Here is a 20,754-nt window from a genome sequence, read left to right on the forward strand (position 1 = left end):
CTGCCCCAGAGCTGGACCTCAGCATCCTTTTACATTGAAATCCCCCCTAATAACTGCACCAGTTAATGACTGTTTGGCAGTAAGAGGTCAATGCAATTCATGCTTATTGCTTAAATCTTGGGAGAATGTCTCACCCTGGCAGCAGCCTCACAGTACCCACCAAAGCACCCACTACGACTTTTCCCACAATTAAGTGGGAAACCTTTGAGCATTTAACATTATCTCCTATAAATTCTCCACCTAATCATCCAAAGAGGAGCCAGCATAATTTTGATGTTTAAGCAGGATTAATCCCCTTTTCATTTCAAGAATCTATGCCCTTGTTTTTATTCCTCCGACTAATTGATCGTGCATTCCTTGCTGAAAAATGCCCGTTTGTGTGGTTTGTGGCAGGAATTAATGAAACCATAAATTGCACATAGTCTGTGGTGATTCTTCCCTTTGCAGTCTGTCTGGGAGATGAAATTCTTTGGCAGTGCACTGTGTCAGGGGATGAAAATGCCTTTGTTCTGGGGAGAGCTGCAGCATCACAACCACTTCAAAGGTGGATAAAGAGTGAGGGGAGGGTGGAAGCTCTGATCTGGTGTGACACAGCTCTCCCTAGTACTGCAGTGCAATGGTGAAGGTAGGTGAGAAAGAAAAGGGTCAAATACCATCCACAAACAACCCAAACCCATACACCTCTAGTATAATCTGCATTCAGTTTAATTAGTTTAACTTGGCTGGAGATGATGGAAAGGAAGCAACAGTCCCATTAAAGAAAAAACCTTGTCTTACACCCATAGTGAGCAGGAGCAGAGAGGAGTTGAGCATTATCCCTTTAGGTGCTGGACAGGGCTTGGAGCACCCTGAGGTAGTGGGAGGTGTCCCTGCCCATGGCAGGGGTGGAATGAGATGAGCTTTCAGGTCACTTCCCACCCAAACCACTCCATGATTCTATTATTCATCCCAAGGTTTATCCATATGCATTGATATTTTGTTGCTGCAGCAGCTCCCTGGCAGCTCTGAGAACCCCAGCACCCAAAACAACTTGCAGGGAAACCTCTCTTGGCCTTGCAATCATCAGGGTGAACATTGCAACAACAGTGGCTCCTTGTGAAATACCTTCCTGCTCATTCCTGCTGTTTGGCTGGATGTGCCTGGAGCCAGCCTCACCTCCCAGCCTCTTTGTCAGGCTGCAGCAGAGCTGGTTGCTGATATCAGTAGATAAAGAGATTCCTCTGTGCTTTCTTGTCAGAGCAGCCCCGTGCTCCTGCCAGCACGGCTGCAGCACCTTGTGGTCTGCAGCTCCAGGCAGAAGGGGCTGATCGATGGTCACTGGGCAGCTCCTGTGTGCCCTGGGGCAGGGGGAGGTCAGCCAAGAGGATCCCATGGCTATGAGGGGGAAAATAGAAAGGAAATGAGGAAAATGAATAAAACAGAAAGGCCAAATCCACTATTGCCTGGTAAGTGCTGTCCTGGGCTCTCTAACACCACTTGGGGCTTCATGGAGTGTTGGCTGCATGTACCACAGAACTGAAGTTGAGCTCCTGAAGGCATTTCCTGAACTACTAACTCAAAAGTACATAACTTTTTTTTTTTTTTAATCATCAAGATTTTTCTCTTACATCTTTCTCATTCCCTAGGTACAATATATCTGATGTAAAACTTGACAGGAACATGGAATATTGCCCAAAGGTGGTGGCTAGTGATACCATCCAGTGCCTTTTTCTCCCCAGAGATTTGCAGGTTAGACTGATGCACGTGTACACCAGCGTGCTCTTACAAACTGCTGTGCTGCTTTGGGCTTACATAGTGATGCTGGTTTTCTATTAAGGTTTTAATGTGTTCTCTATGTAATTATACTCTGTGTGGTATCACGTTATTTTCAACTTGGACTGCTTCAATCATTTAATGAACGTACTGAAGAAATTCTGTTTACAGCTGTCTTAAAAAATCTGGAGAGGTTTTTGCTCCTACTGATGGACCCTGATATAATATCACCTATGGGACACAAATTCTATTGCTAGACCAAAGTTCAAGTCAGTGACAAAATCAATAGGTGTTTAAAAAAGAGGTAATTCTGAGTCTGTGTCTCAGGAATATCAAATAACATTTCATAAACAGACAGCATTTCTAATTACAATTTATCCTAGGTCACTGCTTTTTAAAAGACCTTTTCTGGGATTGACAAACCAGGGAAAAGAGCAGCCTGCTGCCCAGAAAGGGCTGAGGGTTGGCTCTGCCAGTCTTTCACCTTGGGGAGCCACATTTACTGGGTGCTTTATGGGGGGCTCAGGATTTGCAGTAATTTTTTATTTTTTTTTTTTTCCCCTAGGGTATTTATAAGTTAAAATAGGAATGTTTCTCCCAAATTCATTAAATCGCAATCAAAACTTAAACTCAAGTTGCTGGGAGAAGGGAGGTTCCTCACACCTGAGAAGAAGCAGAGGCGTGAATTTCAGACGTGTGCTGTGGGTCGGCTGCAATCCTCAGTTATTTTTGGGTAGTGCCTGCCAGAGCACCTTGCTGACATGTTCATTTGATGATGACAACTCTTGGATGAGTTTCCCAAGCAACAAGTCAATGGCTGTGCTGCTTCCCACTCTCACTAAAGGCAAACTGGGTGCTTAAAGGATAACTGAAACAGAACAAATATTTAAAATTTGTAAATACAAGTGAGAAGAAATTAAGTACGTAAAGTAAAAAGGCAAATTAGTGTGACATTAAGGAAAAAGGAAGTGTGAATTTTGTATTAGAAACATCTTCAGAGATGGACATACCAGGCTGTGACAAAAACCAGTCAGAAGTTTCAACAGATGAAAGGTTGGATGAGTTGTTGTTACGAGACAACATTTGATAGCTTGTATGGGAATTTGGAAGACAAACTAGGGATATACTATCAGTCCATTGTAGTGCTGGACTAAAAGGGCTCTTGATAGGTTTTGTTTCAAAGTGAATGAAAGTGGGAGGCAAACTGGCTTGCCAAGAGGAATAGTTAGCAATTAATGAAAAATAGCTCTGCTCTTTGTAGGCTTTACAGATGCAAGGATGGGACAAACACTTCTTTGGCCCTGATTCAGCAGGTTCACGGGGGTCACACAATTCACAGCACAAAGCTCTGGCCTGACCTGTGGAGAGCAATCTGCTGGAGAGCCAGGGACCACAGGAAAGCCTTTGATCTCTGTGTGTGCCTGCCAGTTGGCCACTGCTGTGTCAGAAATGCCTCTGCTGTTAGCAGGGAATGTGAGTGTGATAGAGGAGGATTTCTGAGCCTGCTGTATGCTGAGCTCCAGCTCACAGCCTCCAGAATGTTCTGTGGCTCCAGAACCAGCTGGATGGTCACACTGCTCTGTACTCCTCCACACATGGAGAAACACACAAAGCCAAGCTCAAAGACCCTCAGAGGAGCTGGATTACATCATTGGTGGCCACAGAACATTTCCTCTGGCTGCATGAGGAGATTCTTATAATTTCTAGGGCTGCCTCAGCTGCCAGCAGTGACAGTGGTGGGTGTGCTGTCCCAGTACTGCCCACAGTGCAGCCAGCTTGCAAGGAGGGGCACCGTGCAGTCAACCTGCAGCAAGGAAAAGATGGGAAGGTGAGTGTGCCCGGGATTTGCAGGGACACATGAGGTCGAATGCCCTGAGTGCTCAAAGAACATTTAAAAGTGCTTGTTTTGATGAGTTGGCCATGCAGAATTTCTCTGAGGAGCTGAGCAGTGAGGAAGAAGAGGTGCAAAACTGAAGGTCAAGATGCTGGAGGTATAATGAGGTCCCAGCAGCCTCCCCAGGGCTGGAGCTGGGAGCAGGAACGGATCTAAGGGACGTGTTCCCTGCCTGCAGCCAGGGAGGGTATGAGGAACGTGTGTGCTGCTGGAGCCGAGGGGCACGGCGGGGGCAAGAGGGATTGTTTTTAGGGAGAGACTGAATGAACTCTCCTAGGGGCTGGAAGGTGTCCCAGAACAGCCCTGCTAAGCTGGGAAAAGTCAGGGTGAGGAGCATGGACCTCTGGTGGGATGGCAGGAGCAGCTCTGGGAACTAGATGATTGAACTGTCTGCCACAGCCTGTTCTCTGCCTCACAACAGCCTCTCCTCTCCAGTTTGCTCCAAGCAGCAGCCTGATTGCTGAGATCTTGCAGACAGCTGGTTCCTTGGAATTAAGAACCAGACCTCACAGCCCTGGATTTTACTGAAAGCATGAGTATTCTGGTCAAGTACAAGGTAGAGACACTTATGGATGAGTGAAAAAGTGTTGGGGTTTATTTATTTATTTGTTTGTTTGTTCGTTCATTTTTGTGAGTTGTTCTCTGTTTGCTAAACTGCCTTCCACTCTAAATTGGCCTTTGACTCTTTGTGACTGGTTACACCAAAGGATAGGCAAAAAGACCACTACTGCCTCTTGTGAAACCCCACTGGTGTTCTTGCATAGCAGCAGCATGAACCATGAAGGAAGGCCCCAGCATTTTTGAAATCCAGTCCCAAGCTGACACGGTGCTGGAATGTCTTTCCATTGCACAACAGCATGGTGAGCTGCTCTGGGATAGGGGTGAAGCAATTTTCTCTGTAGCTCTCCATGAGCTGGATAAACCACATTTATTTTTCAACCACATAAGGATTTATGGGAAATGTTGATGTGGTCATGTCTGCCTGTCAAGGGTACAACAGCAGCTTCAGCATTTTTTTAGCACAGCTCTTTAAAATCCAACTGTTTACTGACTTGTCATCTCTGTCTTACAGTAAAAAAAGGGTAAGTTTGTTTTGCACTTCAGGGATGTATTCAGATAATCTCATCTCCTTAGTTATGAATAAAATGAGGTGTGATTTTCACATGTATATATTCAAACTGTAGCTACCAGCCTGTCCCTCATGTTCCAGGAGCAATTCATCCAGCTCATACATTGATTTAATAATTTTATGGGTTTTTATAGCAGTTTTATTTCCATAACAGGTACAGGAATCTGAGCATACATTCCTGTGTACTGTATGTTGCATTATAAACAGGAACTCATTTCTCTGGGCATTAAATCCAGTTTACAAAACAATGTTCTTACTGCAGCCAGAACTGCCAAGCAAAATACTTGCATATTTACTGCTCTGACAGCCTGGCATTTGGAGTAGGGTGGTGTCATGGTTTGACACTGGCGCAATGCCAGCACCCCCATGAAAATACACCTTCCCAAATAAATGCTGTGAGATGTTATTAGGAACAGAGCAGAGCAGGCCCAAGCTTAATAACAAAGGAAAAAAAAAACTTTATTAAACTACTACTACAAAAGACACACAAAATAAATCCAGGATGAAGACCCTCTAAAACACCCCTCCTCCTCTCAATTTCCAAAACACCCACCATGAAACATCACCCGGGATTCCTGATCAAATTACCACCCTTCAGATAATCAGTACTCAATCTATCAAGGGAGAGAGAAGTCTCTCTTGCACCACAGACCCCCCAGGAAACACAGTTGCCACCTCCTGTGTTTCTATGTCACACATGGCAACCGCCCGGAGAAAATCTGCCAGTGTGACACTCTCCTTTCCATGTCACAGTGTTCTCACCACCGTGCATGGACAGACTGCTCATAGGGCTCCTTTAAGGAGCTTTGCCATGGACTAAAAGAGACAACAGTTCAGCTTCTCATCTTGGGACCACAGTCCCCCCCATTTTCCCCTGGGGCCAAGGGTCCAGGAACAGAGATCATCTTCTTCCTGAAGACAGAGGGCATCACCATTCCCTCCTCAGCTTTCCTCTGTTCTTGCCATTCCTTCGCTGGTCATTGCTGAAGCAGGTCTCCTTGGGTCACCACTGCATCCCCCTAAAATGCAGTCTCTATTGCAGGAGATTTTGGTTCAGTCTATGGCTAACAAGAAAAGTCCAGCCAAAAGCTACTCCATCATCTCCTCCTACCTAAAAATTTCTTCTTCTAACATCTCAGGTCCTGGACCATCTCTTTTCTACTACAAATTGAGGAGAAGTAATATTTTACAAAGCCCTCATTTCCTGGAAAGGGTTAAAAGTTCAGACTCCCTGGATGGCTGAAATCTCTGCCCAGCATTCTCGACTCCCACGCTGGGCATCATCCCCCCGCCCCTTTCTGCTTCTCCTCTGCTGGCAAATCTCCAGGTGCCGTCAGGCTCTCTGTCTCTTTCCCTCTGGTGGGGGAACAAAGGCATCTCTGCTTCTCTCCACCCTTCCGTCCGCAGGAGCTGGCTCGGTTCCAGACCTTCAGCCCTCTCGGCCTACCCGGACAAGGCCGCGTGGCTTCCCCTCCCGCACCCAGCCCATGGCTGGGCAGGGGAGAGTCTGCACTCTCTGACAACCGGAGCCAAAGAGAGAGTTCCCCTGGGAGTTTTTGCTTTTAACCCCCTGTGTTCTCAGAGGCGTGTCCATACTTTCAGTGGTCACTCCAGGTGCCAATATCCAAACCTGACTACTGATTGGTTTGACCCAACTTCCTGAAAAAAAAATTCACTTCCGTGTCAAACTATGGCAGGTGGATGGAAGCAGAGCCACAGCATTTACCTTTGTTAAGCAGCAAGTGCTTGAAAGAGGATTTTATACATTAAAAGCCTAGAAAGGGTTGAGAAGAAAGGGCTGAGGCTCAGGGTGATAAATGTCTGAGAGACTTACTATATGAACTTGGGTAGAATTAGAGAAAAACCAAAAATTCAGATCAGCCTCCGAGATAAAATCCTTGGGGAGTGGTGCAAAGGCTGGAAGGTGAGACTGGGGCTAAAGCAGGGAAATGAGAGAACCAAACAAAGCCTTTGGTTTTGCTCAGTCAAAGCTTTTGCTTTTAGACTTTTATCCAGTCAGTCTAAAAACTCTGGATAACCTAATGCTGCAATTCTAATCATCACCTGAATTTTCATGTGAAATAGTTTCTGGTTTTCATTGCTGAAATGAACATGTATTAAAAATGTTTAAGTTTATTTAAAGTCTGCCTAGTTTCTGAAGGTGCCCATTGGTGAAGGTACAATTCCAGTCCATGGTGGTTACCCTGCCCTTGCCCTGTCCTCTCCTCCCTCCCAACAATTCAGCCCCAAGAGCTTCAGGAGACAGAGCCTGGGATGGTTTTCATTAGGCAGAAAGGCTTAAGGGAGGATTTTCTACAGATCTGTACAGCTATCCAATGATGTCCAGGAAGGAATCCAGCTTGGCTTTCAGATCCCAGATTTGAGTCTGTAGTCCTAGCAATAAATAAAAAGGAAAAAATCCCCCTGTGAACTGAGTATACATTATCATTTCCTATGGATTCCCAGGGTGTTATGAAACCCCACCAGGCCAGCTTCCCAGTGTCCAACTGGAACTGCACTGGGAAAAAGCAGTCACTGGCAGGAGTTTGGAGCTGAACCAAAGGCTCTGTGCACAATGGGCCCTGTGGGATCAGGTGCTGTGCAGCCTCAGCTTTGTGTCTTCCACCACCGTGGCTGGGCAGTGCCAGGGTAAGTATTGCATGAAAGACTTCTCAGAAAATCACAAATACTTTTGAAATGGCACAAATTTACCCATTATTTTGGAAATACCAGTACAAATTCACATGTGTGTCCTCAGCACAGAATTACTGACCCCACACTAATGATGGTGAAGGGAAAGGGAAATGCAGACGAGTGTTCAGTCACTGGTAAGTAATGGCTCTTTTCTTCTGGTTAATTCAGCAAGAAAGCAGAGTAGACCCTAAAATTCAGGTACCTGCTGCCATCCTCCATCTGTGTGGAAGCTGCTTGCATGGTGACACAACCACATGAACACCTTGGTGGGGGTACCCAGCTGACAGACACTGCAAGTGAGGCAGACTGGTGAGTGTCATCTTATCAAAAACCAGCAGGAGCAAGACAAAACATGCAATTTGTTAAGTAACCCCCATGATCTTCCGAGTTCCAAAATCTCTTCAAGTCCGAGGAATTCCTATTAGAAGGAGAGTTTGAGTTAGAAGAATCCTGTAGTTTGACAGAGGAAGGATGCAGGGCTGGAAGTCCCCAGGCAGAGCTGTACTGCATGGGCAGCGCCGGGAGATGCTGCTGCAGAGGCGGTGTCGTGTGCCTGTGGACAGCTCTCTGGGAAAAATTTTGTTGCAAATTCTAAATCAACACAAATAACTTCTGTGAGTGAATTTCAGGAGCTGTGCAGCCTCCAGGGAGTGGGGGTGTGTGTCACAGATGCCTGATGAGGATCCTCTCTGTCACACTCCAGATGAGCCTGCAGGGACCAGGACAGCCTCAGCTGCTCCAGTCACAGCCACTGCTTCCTCAGATGGGCACCAGGCACCTCCAGTATTCTGTGGGTACCCGTGAAATTAGGTGTTTGGAAAAACTTGATAATATGAGAGTATACTAGAACATTTCTTGGATCAGGCTGCTGCATTACTCATGTGTCATTAATTCTCCAAATATTAAGGGAACATTTCCTAATATTGGGCCGTAGTCCGTTCAGGAGATACAGAACAGCTTTCTCAGGTTAAACCATGATGTCAAACATGCCCTTGGCCTGGCAGCTCCGGGGCAGGAGGGGAGGGAGAACCCCAGCCGGGGCTGCTGGAGTGGGGGAGCCTGGCTGTACTCACACATTCACACTGCGGGCTGCACATGTGCATGTTTTACCAGCCCCCACCTGCAACATCTCATTGTTGGTGCTCACATTGCCTCAGTCCCAGGCAGGATCCTCTGGTGTCACAGCAGACCAATTTAATGCTCTTTCTGGCATTCCATCTATAAGTAAAACCACTGCTAACCTTGCTGGAGTTTGCAGAGAATGGGGCCATAGCACTGATGGCATTGGCACTGCAGAGTCACTACCTCTGGTTTTTAGTTCCTGCCATTCTGGTGAGATTCTCCTCTTTTCCTCACTTAGAGCTGCCCTGGCACTTTCACTGCATTTGTTGCCATGCCAGAAGCACAAACAGAATGTCAAGTGAGCCTCATTTCCTCTCTTCTCTGTATTGGTCCATAATGATGCTACCCACTGCTTTACTGCTTGTGTCCCAGCTCCTGTTAAACTGAGAGCTGTGCACAACACTTCAGAACTGAGAGAAGCTGGGGGCGTGTCAGCAACCAACTGCTTTATTAGGTTATTTTTCTGGATGGGTGAAGCTCTCCCCACATTTTAAGGTCATCTATTAAGATGGAGTGTGGAATTGGTAAATGACAGAAGAAGGAACCCCAGGGAGAGGCTGCTCTGAACTCAGCATGCGTTCTCAGTATGCCAGAACTGTGTCATATTTCATTACTTTCTCCAGTTTTTAGATGCTTTGTAGGTAGATACCTATTTAATTACAGCCCTAGATGGACATGGAAAGCAACCAAAGTGGCAAGGGCCATGTATGCAACGAGGGAAAATCAGCTAAAAATGACTTGCAGTGCCCAGGAGGCTGGAGGTCTGCAGCACATGTGACCTGCCAGGAGCTGCCTGTCTTCCCATGGGGCCCCATGGAAAAGTGGAGAGCTTCTGCCTTTGGGATCCACCTAGGATGGAAGCACTGATGTGTGCAAACCCAGCCATTCCCGTGAGGAAATGCTCAGAACTCTGCTTTGCCTCTCTGAGCTAAGTGGAAATGGGTCTCTGAGCATTCCCAGTTCCCACAGGACTGCAGACTTCTGTGAGCTCGAGCACCCTGAGCTGGTGGAGCCTCTCATGTGGGAGATACAGAAGCAGGGGGGAAGAGGGAGTAGGACAGGTTGGATAAGCCATGTAGTTCCTGGGCCCCAGGGACATTCCTTCTGCAGCAGAGTGAATTTTGCTGTAAAAACTTATAATCTTCATTTGCCCTTGCATATAGAAGACTAGTTTGGAGGGTGCATTTTTTTTTTTTTTTTAAATATATTTTAGTGGAATTACTCATTATAGATATCCCTGCTGGCTATATGAAGAAATCTGAAAGGAAAGTATCTCTGCTTTTGGGAGCTGCTGGCTCTTTGTCGCGGCACCAATTTCTTGAAACACAACCAGTTTTCTATTTAATCCTTCTCGTGTTATTTCTCTTTATGCTGCAAAGTTGTTTTTTTTTTGGAAATGATGCTCTTATGTATCATGTACAAAGCAGCCTTTAAATCAGAAAATAATTTTGGCAGCTTACCAGATGGAATTTGGGAGGCACAATGAGGGCAGGTGAAAAGCTAAAAAGCCCTAGTGGCAGGGGGTTTATGGAGCTTTTAAACCAACTCTCCATCACTACAACCTGCTGCACAGTTAAAGCTCTTCAGCAGCAATGGAACTACAGAAAGATAAAGTGAGAGACTCCAATGTGAAATCTGAAGGTGGAGGGGAAGGCTGTTCAGCACCACTTGATGAGCCAGGAAATTCAGTTGCTGCAGTTTTCAACAATTTTCTCATCTCTGGCATGTCAAGGGGGTGTTAATGCTTCCACGGTGTTGCAACCACAGGGGTTTGCTGTGAAAATGAAGTCTGTGACAGCAGCCCCAGCCAGGTGGCAGCAGCAGAGGGGCAGGTGGTGCAGGGCAGTGCTGGAGGGGTCCTGCCTCCAGATCTGTCATCGCCCAGGCTGCAGGACAAGTGAGAGGAGAAGTACAAATAGCCATGGAAGTACTAAAGTAAACAATTTGTATGGACAGTCAAAGCTGCTTTATTGTTTTTATCCGTTGGATTAGGGTGAAAAATGAGACTTGCTGGGAGTGTTCCTGCAAATGTTGCACAGGTCTGGGGCTGTGAAATACACATAACACCTAGGCCACCGAGCCTGCCAGGGTTCAAGGAGAGTTTGGACAATGCTCTCAGGCTCGTGGTGGGAACCCTGGGGGTCCTGTGCAGGGCCAGGAGTTGGACTTGACATTCTTGGTGTGTCCCTTCCTGCTCAGGACACTTTATGGCTCTCTGACTTGGTAAGTGGTGAAGTACCCATGCATTTCCTGGGCTTGTGGGCTCAGCCTGGAGTGTTAAATAGCTATGGCAGAACTTCCTTAGCACAGACAGCTGCTTTGTTTCCTCAGGAGCTTTTCCAAGCAGCACTTCTTCCTTTCCCACCTTCTCTCTGCGGGCTCTGAGGCTGCTGAACATTATCTAAGCACACAGTTTTTTAATGTGTCCCAGGAGCTGGCTTAGTCATTTAATGATTTTATGTATCTATAGCTCTTTTCCTTCAGGGAAGAGGTAAAATATCTGCTATTCTGTCACTTTCAGAGCCATGGTCCTGTGGAACTCACCAAGGGGATTAGGGAACCTGCAGAGACATCAAAGGAAAACTGTCATGAAGCTTAAACCAAAGCTGGAGGTGGCCATGGGACCTACAGAGTAACTGCTCTGGGGGTTGTCCTGGGCTCCAGGTAAGCAGCTGACACCCCAGTGTCCCCTGGGACAGTGAGCAGCACACATGGTGCCTGTGTTAAGCTGGGGACTCCCAGCACCTGTGGAGGCTGCTCCTTCTTCCCCTCTGGGCTTTGCCCCGTTGCTCGAGCAGGATGTGGTCTCATCCAGCAGGAGGGATGTTTCTTTCTGGGGGTCTCACTGGACCTGAGACAACCCACCCAGAACATGAAAACCTAGAGTCCTGAGGCACCTTCAGGAAACAGTTCAGCTGTCCTCGATGCCTTCCCTCTCCAAAGCCCCTGCTTGGCACAAAGGTGGCACATCTGACCTGAAAAGAGCAAAACAAAGATGATCATCACCTAAAGTCTCCTTGGGATCAATGACCTGCTAATCAGGTTAGCTATGATGAGGATAATTGTGAATGTCAATGCAGCTCACCTAACAGCCCCTGTCCTGCAGATAAGAAGTGCCAGCAAGGAGGAAGGATAAATAAACGTGTCATTAAGCTAATGAGACACATATGCTTGTGCAGTCAAAGAAGAGTGAACTAAATGCATGCAAGAGCCAAAAAGCAGATGAATGAGCCACGACAGACATCCTGAAATCATGTTTAAAATGCAAATATTGATATTTCTCAGGCTTTTCTCCCGTATGTAAATCACATCTAAATAAGGCATCTGGTAGAAGAGAACATATTTTGCCTTTGAGCTGAGACACAAACAAAGCAAGCCCAACTGGAGAGAAATCCTAGAGGCTACCATGATTCCTGAAGACCACAGACAGCTGGGAGTCACAAACCAGACTTGCCATCACGATGGATGCTGAGCCTGAAAAGTCATTTATATGCAAATCTGCACAAATTAATCGGAGGGGGTTTTTCCTAAAAATGCAAACTACATATTTTTCTCCTGGGATCAAACTGCAAATGTTGGGTTTGGGGAATCCAGAAATAACTGCAGTCAGAAAGCAATTCAGTACCAGAGAAATTATCCTGTTTTGTTTCCATGTTACTTGTACAGAAGAGAAAAAAAAGAAAAGAGAAACAAACCACCAGCATTAATGAGCTTGCTATTATTTTTCAGTAAAGGTGTAACTCAGGGATAATTTTCACTCCTTTGTGAAAGGTTTGGGCTACTCATTGCAATGCACTTGCTCTATTTCTGCTGGAACTGACATTTATTGCTTTGCAGGTCTGCAAGATCAGCCCACCTTTCTCCACCAGTGACATAATTTAATCGGGCAAATTATGTCTTATACATAGTGCTGGCAGAGGGCTATGAGGTTCAGGCTTCCCGAGAAAATGTGCCAAAATCCCTCTCCTTGCCTTAGAACGTGCCACTTTGAGCGAATGGAGCTCCCAGCTGAGTTTGTGTGGGGTGGAGCAGCCACTCTGCCTGTGAGAGGCTGTCATTACACCAGGCATGGTTGTGATAGCACAGGCTCGTGGGTGCTGCTGCTTGTGATTAAGATTTGCATTGTGAATTTGGGGCCAATAGGCTTTAAGGTCTCTTCCAACCCTAAACATTCTGTGATTCTACAATATAGCACATGCCTGGGTTATGGGAGCAAGCTGAGGATGCTAAATAAAGTTTGGCTCCAGGACAGTCAGATGTGTTTTCTTATCTGCTTTTCTTCTCATATATATGTATTTTGCCTTTTGACGATGGAAATGTTTGGAAAAGACATTTGTGGGTTTCAAATGAGCAGAGATTTTCACAAAACACGGTTTCAGGCTAGTAGCCCAGAGTTTATAGACTTTCTGCATGTTGAAATGGGAAGGTAGAGCTTTAAAGCTAAACCCAAAATGGAGAAATTGAGTGTAGAAAGAGCTGTGCTGGTTAGCACCAGCTAGGGACGTGGCTCCCAGCTCCTCTGTATGATCTGATTACACAAGTTGTTGTTATGGTTTGTGTTTGTTGTGTTTCTGTCTCTGCTGTTTTGGGATTTGACCACATTGCAACATCTCCAGCTTGGTGCCTGCTGCAAAGGGCTCCTTGTGGTCCACAGCGCTCCTCCAATCACTGAAATATGACCCAGCATGTGGGCTTAGGGAGGATGCTCCAAGTGTGACCTAAGCGTTGCTTATCAGACACTTCTCCAGCCAAGTGTGGCACTATCCCATGCTGCCATCGGCTGCCAGGCCATTACAAACCACTGAGGACAATCTCCTTCCCTCATATCATATAAATCATATCATATTCATATCAATCATATAGCAATCATTTAATCTCATAAATGCATTAACAGATCACAGCAGTTGCTTATATCTCGCTTAGCAGGTGAAAGGAAATCCCCCTCCTCCAGAGTAAGTGAATTAAGATGGGAGTGTCATTCCTGCTTCACGAGGACTACAGCAAAGGCTTTTTTTATGCTTCAGGATAGAGGAGAATAGTTGCAATTTTCCTGTTTCTTCTCACACACCCAAAAGATTCAGTTTGGGATCTGATATTAACCAGCCTCATAAGTGCACCATATGTTTTAGTCTTTTTTAATTACTGTAGCCTTTACAGCCTCAGCTAAATGTCATACTTAGTGCTTTGTTTTACAATTAAATCTCTCCTTTGGGTAGATCCTAAGATCTTTTTCTCTCATCATCTGTGAAGTGTCAAGGAATACTGCAAATTTACGTTACTCTAGGCAAACAACAGTTCTGTTTGGAAAATAAACTTCAAACTATTATTGTATCAAGATGCTTTTTATTAAATGCTGTGTTGATGCTACATAACAAGAATGTAGATGATAAAGGATATTTTCACTGTTCTTCATTGCCTTGCATAAGGCAAACTGTTGGTTTATGATTTGAAGATAACAGTCTACACAGAATAAAAAAAAAGCCAGTATCAGCTCAGGTCTCCACACCTTCTAAAGATCTCAGTGCTAAAAGGATGAATTTACATCTCGAGCAGACTGTTGGTTATTGCTGAAGGACTTGAATCTATTCACAGCTCTCTCCCACTCCTCAAACCTACACACGCTTTCTGCAAAGAGCTTTTTTGCACACAGACAAGTCTCATTAAAATAAAAAATTAAAAAAAAAAATCTTAACTAACAGCAAAGTAGCTGTTAAATGTAGCCCTTCTGAGCCTCCTGTGGAGACGGCTGAAGGTCTGCTGGAACAGTTCTCACTGCAAACCAGTTCCTGGGTGCAGAGGTGGGAATGTGATTGTCCTTGGCTCCAGAGGATCCCTGAGCTGCTCCCAAGCTCTGGTTAAACATCAGAGCTCCCTTCTATGCTTGAGAAGGGATTTCCCCACACCTTGAGGGCCTCCCCTGGGGTGGGATGTAGGGTGTTGGTCCTGAGAGTTGTCTGGGACTTGTGAGGAGCTGTGGCCACTCTCATCACAAATGTCACCAGGCTCTCTGCTTGTGGCACTATTTCCTAACTACACTTTGTGCTAGTCTGTGTAGATAACACTGAAGAGGGAAATATCCATTATCTTTTCCAGTTTCTCTGTGAGTGGTGCTGATTTGCCACAGAAGCATTAGCAGTTTGGGGGAAAATCAGTTTAATTTATTGCTGATTAAAATAGAGATGGTCAGAAACAAAAACATAAAACACCTTCCTCCCCTTCCTCTCTCCCGAGTGTCACTGGGCTGCTTCTGACACTTCTTTCCTCACAGCCCTGTGGCATTTTAACCTCTCTCTGCTGCCTCAGCCTCAGGAACACAGAAAAGGGATCCTTTTTGTGTGTGGAAACCATAAGAAATGGAAACTGCCACCCTCCTCTGAAGGGGTCTCCAAAGAAGAAAGCAAAAAAGCAGCGTGGCAGGAGGGGTCTGTGCTGATGAGCAGCTACTCCAGGGCTTTGGTAGTCCCATTGTTCAGATCTTACCTTAAGGGCAACAATAAACCAACACAGTTTTCTGCATGACCCTTTATTTTTCCCAGAGATGTTCATGGCTTACACTGTAGACCACTGGAGTGGGACCTGTGGGCAGCAGGGATCTGCCCACTGCTGCCTAAAAACCTCTCCAGAGCAGCACTACCCCAGAAACTGGAACATGCTGAGGAAGCAGACTGGGCTACTACGGGTCAAACCCTCACTGCAGGGTTTTTTTCCTATTTATTTATTTTTTCTTTCTGATGGTTATAACACTAATGGATCACATTTTTCATTCTCTCTGGCACTTTTAATGAGAAACAGGGATATAGGAATATCCCTAAACAGTTTACATGTGTGCTCTGAATCTCAAAGTAAACACCCAGCCAAATTTCAGGAGAGAAACTGGAGACAGCTGTGAAAGGGGCGTTGCTGCTGTCTGATTTATAAGGTCAGTTATTCCCTTCAGTAGGAACTGGAGCCATGTCCAAGGCAATCATGGGTTAGCCTTTGAGCATGAGCTAGCCAGGGCTGCATGGCATTCCAGCCCTGTTATATTCCTGCACAGCAGCACCCATAAATTCAGCAAGGAAATATGTGCTGTATGTGGATGCCTTTTGCATGGATCCAGCCCCAGTGCTGCAGTTTCAGCTATGGTGGAAAAATAGAAAATGAAGCATCACAGTTGGGTTTTCCAGAGCAGGTAACATTAGGAGTAACATTTAACTTTGAATGTTAATGAAGATGATTTTGTGTGAACTGGGTATATTTGTGCAGGATGAGATGTCCAAATAGTCCCTGTGGGGCTTGTGAGCTGGTTTTGTTCAGAATTTGGCTGTCTGTGTGACTGTGCTGCCCAACAACGGGGATGTTTGCCTCATGAGATGATAACTTTCACATGTTGTTAGAGATCCATCACTGCACAAGTCAGAGCTAACCAGCTCACATGGCCTTCAGCTTTCCAAGATTTAATCATCAGGTTTCGAGGCTGGTTCAAGTTTTTATTAGCTCCACACCTCATCCAATTTGCAAAGCCTCTAATGTGAGGCCTTCCTTCTGGCTGGAGGATGGAGCTGGTCTGCCAGCACTTGGTGACTGTCACTCCTTTTTCCACAGCACTCAAAACACAGCTTTGCTTTTTGCTTTGGATCATGTGCATTTTCAAAGAAGTGAGGCAACAGCGGTGACAATAACTGCATACTCAATAACACCACTTTAGTTTCTATCCCAATTGGTATATTTTAACAGAAAACTGGTTTTCTGTGGCAGGGGTGCTGGGAGCCTGAGGCTGTGAGAGCAGGCAGCATCAAAGAGCAGCTTGTGCACAGGGTAACTTCATGACATCTGGGGAAACGGCCATTCTGGTAGTTTATTTGTGTAGTAGGTATTTATTACCATTGCAGGATGTTGCCTGGCCTCAGACCCTGCATTCTTGGCCTCAGTGCAAACATTTTTACTTAAGCCATTCATCAGAGGAAAACAATGATCTGTGATGAGTAATTTTAAGGGTTTATGCACTCCTTTGTCAAATGGGACCTTGCTGTACCTTCCAGCTTGCCAACGACCCACACTCACTGGCAGCAGGTCTCTGCCTGTGTGGGCTGAGCTGGAAACCTCTCCTCAGCAGTGACAGCCCCTCCTTTGTCCTGTGTGTCACCTGGCTGGGCTCACAGCAGGCTCCTCTCCAAAATGCAGGTGCTGCTTGGGACAGACTCGTGTGTGTGAGGACAGAGCAGCACCGGGGGTTGGAGGGGATGAGACAAAGCCCCAGCCTCACTAACGAGGTGAAGTGCTGCTGGGATTTGAGATCCTGCTGCAGAGCAGGGAGCTGTGGCAGGCTTAGGCAGCGTTTCCCTCTGTGTTTGTGAGCACTGGGATGAGACAGAGGTAGTCCTGTTCATGATTTGAGTGGTTTTGAAGGGCTGATGTTTCTGGCAATTTTCTGGTAGTTCAGTGAGTGGGCAAAGGCAGCAGGGAACTCCAGACAGCAAAGCAGAGCTTGGGAGATGAGACTTCCTGTGCAGTGAAATGCAGAACCAGCAGATGGAAATCACACCTCACCTCAGGGATGAAAACACAATTCCACTCATTTTGGGTGGGTAAAGGAGTGTGTTACAGAGGAGGTGAACTCGCAGCTGGAATCCAGGTAGGACTATCCAGGCTCAGAATGATCCCTTTACAAAGTTCTAGACTTCTTCCTGTTTCCTATCTTCCTCCTCTCTGCATCCCTTCTGGCTTTCCCACTGGAGTCTTTCCTGTGTCCTACCCCCTGCCATACCCACCTGACAGATCTCTGCACCCACAGAAAATCCTGCTGATGGAGCAGAGCTGGGTGTGGGTGCAAAAAAAACACATAAAACCAGCCCACACAGAAAGAGCCCGTGGGCTCTAGGTCCTGGTTGGCAACCTTAAATGTTTGTAAACTTCTGCTGAAATGGGTTTTCAATACTTTATCCTTTCTAAATTAGGAGCATATTTCAGAGTCATAACAGCAGTCACAGTGGTTCCACAGGATGCAGCCTGCTGGTGGTCACTCTTATCTTGGATATTTCTTTTGTTTACCTGCTGCAGCAAATCTAAAGTGGATTTTGACAGTCTGCATTAGTCAGCTCATCCACCATGGAAAGAACCAGAGCTTCCCCCCGTTCTTTGAAAACTTTCAAGGTCAACTGACAGTCTAAAAAGAGAAAACAAAAAGAAGAAATGTGTTGTTTCAGTTACATCTTCAACTTCCTCACTCTCAAAATGTTCAGGTACAGCAGATCCAGTGAGAGGAGCTGGGATGGCCAGGAGGAAATGGGAGATAGACTGGGAAAAAACACCACTCTGCCTGCTCACTGCACACCTGTATGGATGTCAGACTTGAGTCTCTACTGCATATTTGGAAATCAGTCCAAGCTAAAGTGTGTCTGATGTGCTTGGTTTGGGTTTCTTGGCAGCTTTACTTGTGATAAAACTGAAGATAACCAGCCCTGGCAGAGGGGCTCTTTCTGCAGCTATGGGGCAGCAGAAGGGCTTGTCTTGGCTGTCCTTGCAGCCTTTGCCACCTGAAAGCTCCTCGCTGAGGTGACATCTGCTGGTGTCAGAGTACTGATTTCCATCAATTACTAGTGGTGAAAAAGTTTGAGAACCAGGAGCAGTTTCAAGTCAGGTTCCATGATAAAGATAATTTTCCTGATATTTCCCTTGAAGAGCCTTTTGATGTTGGATTTGGGTACATTTCTCAGACACTGGCAGTAAAATGTCAGAATCTGAAAGAATACTTTATCAAATGCTGCTTTTAAGTGCCCTTCCCTTGCCAGTACATTAAATTAATGGCAAGTCACTGTCAGGCATGCTCGTTCCTGGCTTGAAGAATTAGGCTTTACTCTGTTTCACATGTACAACCTGATTTCCTCTCAGGGCACTGAATGGGTGTAGCAGAGAGCGAATGTGACCAAATACCTGCAGAAAAATTGGCTGATGATAAGGGAGATGCTGTTTCCCTCCTAAACTGTAGTTTTTTTTTTCATTCAGGAATGATGGGTATTTCCATTTAGCCTCACTTCATTAAATCCTCGTTGTATTAGTTCTTCAGTGTCACTTGAAGTCAAAGCAAAATATTTTAAATGATCTTATGTTGTTAAAAATATGGCTCAGAAACAGAGTCATTACTGTGGGTACTTTTCACACTGCAGGAATCTTCTCCTGTAAGCTGCTTCTTTATCTTTTCCCTGTCACAAGTTCAGCTGTGCAGGTTGCAGCAAACCTTTACAAGTTGTGGTGATCAGAAATCCCCAGAATGGTGTGAGCTTTTCTGCATGGCCTCAGAGTAACATAGACTGTAATGGATTTGTTTGGATTGAGCTAGTCGATTTCTCTTGTATGAAATGTGCTAGAATAGTGGCTCTCTGGTATTTCAAAGCAGCAGCATCTGCTGAAAGCTTTTCCTGTGTGAGCTGTGCACTTCTTACGTTTCTCAACCATGTACTGCAATGAAAGGCACGCTGTGGAGTGGTCTGACTTTGGCCAAGGGGGCATTATTTTCTGTTGCTTTGTGACATTTTCCCAAATTCTGAAAAACTGTGGTTGGATGAGGACATGCAAACAAATATTTCAGTCTGAGGCTGCTCTGCTCCATGGCTTCAACCAGAGTAGCACCACTTTAAAGTGGGAATGCCAGAGACATGTGAAGGCAGGGTCACAGAAGAGATGTGGCAAAACAGTTCCTACAAATTACAGGGGCAGAAGAAAGGGGCAGATGACACTGGTGGTGTAATTCCACTGGTCTGCAATTAGGAAATTGTTGCTTAGGAATCACTAGAGACTTTTTATTCTTTTTTTTTTTTTTTTTCTTTTTTTTCAATCTTAGCTCTGGAATTTTAAAATGGCACATCTTTTCTCTTCTGGTTTGGTTCCACTTCTGTGGGGCTTTTATTTGGAAAATAAGTTGTTTCTAGGTGGGTCAAGGATCAACACCCCATGTACAGAGGCTTCTCTGTGCTCTGGTTCCCTGCCTATCCCTTGGAAGGGGACAGTGCTACCTTCTTTCCTTTGGTGCAGAGCTCAGAGCTTCAGGAGAGTTGGAGATTTAAAAAAAAAAAAAAAAAAAGGCTGGATTCAAATCCAAACTTTTCTCCTGAAAGCAGACTTCCAAAGAGTTTTGCTTTCCAAAGCTAGTCCCTGAGTGGGTATGTGTTTATCCCACCCATGAGGATGTCTGCTGTGTCTTTGTGTGGATTCACACGACCTGTCTTATCCTTTCAGTCCCCAGACAATGTTGTTGGTTTTCTTTCATTCAGAAATGATGGATATTTCCATTTAGCCTCACTTCATTAAATCCTGAATGTATTAGTTCTTCAGTGTCACTTGAAGTCAAAGCAAAATATTTTAAGTGATCTTATGTTGTTAAAAATATGGCTCAGAAACAGTAATTTTTTTACTTGGATAAACTGAGTGAAAGCGCTGCCTGAGGACAGGCCACCAGCATAGGGCTCCAATTTTTGGGTTAGGTTTAGGACTTCCTGAGTGGTGCTCTGGTGAGGTGCAGCTTCTACCCCCTCTTTGATCTGAGGAAGGATTTGGGTGCCTGAAAGTATTTCCCATGTGCTTCAATTGGTCTGATGAGAGAATTTAAACCTGCCTACAGGCTTTACCTTGCTTAGGGCATCATGGCTTTGACAGTAAAAGCTGCTGGAGTGATTTTGGGAGTCTCCTGTAATCCCTGTTTTAGTTTTATCACAGTCCTGACTCCTTTGGTCTCTCCTGGTGTTCCTCAAACACACAGCTCAGGGTGTTGAGCTGGCAGATATGGGCTCGCTGTCAGCTCAGTCCCAGTCTCAGTGCAAACCCAGGTAAAGCATTACCCCAGCTCTGCTGCTCCCCTCTGCTCCTGACACAATGGGGGCCAGCAAGGGGCACTCATGGGCTGTCACCAGACAATTTAAGGGCACTATAACCCTACTTTAAGAGCAGTAGTGCTCACACTGTATCTCCACAGAGGGAGAGAGAAATCAAGAGTCCTCTCCTCCTTCTATACTTTCATTTTTCCTCCAGATGAAATTCAAGACTGTGTAGGAATATTTTGGGAGGGCTGACTGTTTGCTTACAAAGTAAATAGCATTTTTTTTCTCTGGCTAAAGTTACACAATGATTTTGTGTAGCTGGTCCATCCCTCAGGGTGTCCAGCAGCAATCGGCAGGACCCTACCCACATA

At 45.6% G+C, this 20,754-nt stretch overlaps 1 long non-coding RNA gene across 1 annotated transcript; it reads right to left on the minus strand.

The window, feature by feature from the left end:
- Window positions 1-687: 687 nt before the first annotated feature.
- Window positions 688-2,592, minus strand: LOC128813965 (uncharacterized). Its single transcript, XR_008439231.1, has 2 exons — window positions 2,416-2,592; window positions 688-1,374 (listed from the first exon to the last, which is right to left on the minus strand). It is a non-coding gene; the product is annotated as an uncharacterized LOC128813965 (long non-coding RNA).
- Window positions 2,593-20,754: the final 18,162 nt, after the last annotated feature.

Source organism: Vidua macroura, chromosome 13, assembly GCF_024509145.1.
Source record: "Vidua macroura isolate BioBank_ID:100142 chromosome 13, ASM2450914v1, whole genome shotgun sequence".
Taxonomy (NCBI): Eukaryota; Metazoa; Chordata; class Aves; order Passeriformes; family Viduidae; genus Vidua; species Vidua macroura.